At 35.2% G+C, this 1,499-nt stretch overlaps 1 non-coding gene across 1 annotated transcript; it reads left to right on the top strand.

The window, feature by feature from the left end:
- Positions 1–303: 303 nt before the first annotated feature.
- Positions 304–412, top strand: LOC127745307 (small nucleolar RNA R71). The gene has a single exon (XR_008006504.1). It is a non-coding gene; the product is annotated as a small nucleolar RNA R71 (small nucleolar RNA).
- Positions 413–1,499: the final 1,087 nt, after the last annotated feature.

Below are 1,499 nucleotides of genomic sequence, written 5' to 3'. Positions count from 1 at the left end.
AATTTAAACCAATAATCCAATTATACTTGAATCCGCCTGACTGAGATTTACAAGGTGACCATAGCTTGCTTCATACCAACAATCTCTGTGGGATCGACCCTTACTCACGTAAGGTATTACTTGGACGACCCAGTACACTTGCTGGTTAAGATGAATGGAGTTGTTTTCACACATAATCAATAGCCATTAAATAAATCTCATGCAAATACAAAGAGGGTCACAATTTCATCCACCAGCTGTCTAATGACATTTTGGACAGTTCAGACAGACCATCATAGAAGATACCTATGATGCTCCATTCAGAAAGCATGTCTGAAGGACACTTTCTGATCAATTGTTTGTATCTTTCCCAAGCTTCATAGAGGGATTCACCTTCCTTCTGTCTGAAGGTTTGGACTTCCACTCTAACCTTACTCAATTTTTGAGGTGGAAAGAACTTTGCAAGAAGGCATTGACTAGCTTTTCCCAAGAGTTCAGGCTTTCTTTAGGTTGTGAGTCCAACCATATCCTAGCTTTATCTCTTACAGCAAAAGGGAATAGCATAAGTCTGTAGACCTCAGGGTCAACCCCATTGGTCTTGACGGTGTCATAGATTTGCAAGAATTCAGCTAAAAACTGATGAGGATCTTCCAATGGAAGTCCATGGAACTTGCAATTCTGTTGCATTAGATAAACTAATTGAGGCTTAAGCTCAAAGTTGTTTGCTCCAATGGCAGGGATAGAGATGCTTCTCCTATAGAAGTCGGAAGTAAGTGCAGTAAAGTCACCCAGCACCTTCCTTGCATTGTTTGCATTGTTGTTATTTTCGGCTGCCATGCCTTCTTCTTTGAAGATTTATGTTAGGTCCTCTACAGAGAATTGTGCTTTAGCTTCTCTTAGCTTTCGCTTCAAGGTTTTTTCAGGTTCAGGGTCAGCTTCAACAAGAATGCCTTTGTCTTTGCTCCTGCTCATATGAAAGAGAAGAACACAAGAAAATATGGAATCCTCTATGTCATAGTATAGAGATTCCTTGAGGTGTCAGAGGAAAAGAAGAATAGAAGGAGGAGGTAGAAGAATTTGAACTTATCAAGAAGGATAGAGTTCGAATTGTGCATTGAGGAGAAGTGTTAGTCCATAAATAGAAGGATGTGAAAAGAGGGGAAGAAATTTTAAAAAATTAAAGTGAATTAATTAAAAGAAATTTTTGAAAAAAATTGTAATTGATTTTCGAAAACTAAGATTGAGAAAGAAATAAAGTGAAATTTGAAAAAGATTTTGAAATTAGAAATAAAAAAGATATGATTGAAAACTATTTTGAAAAAGATGTGATTAAGAAGATATGATTAAAAAGTTATGGTTTTAAAAAGATATGATTGAAAAGATATGATTGAAAAACAATTTAAAAAGATTTGATTTGATTTTTTTTTAAATCAATGACTTGGCTAACAAGAAAATATATGATTCAAACATTAAACCTTTCTCAACAGAAAAGGCAACATACTTGAAATGTTGAATCAAAT

This window comes from Arachis duranensis, chromosome 2 (genome assembly GCF_000817695.3).
Source record: "Arachis duranensis cultivar V14167 chromosome 2, aradu.V14167.gnm2.J7QH, whole genome shotgun sequence".
Taxonomy (NCBI): Eukaryota; Viridiplantae; Streptophyta; class Magnoliopsida; order Fabales; family Fabaceae; genus Arachis; species Arachis duranensis.
The sequence above is the reverse complement of the archived record's forward strand: the minus strand, read 5'-3'. Positions and strand labels throughout refer to the sequence as shown.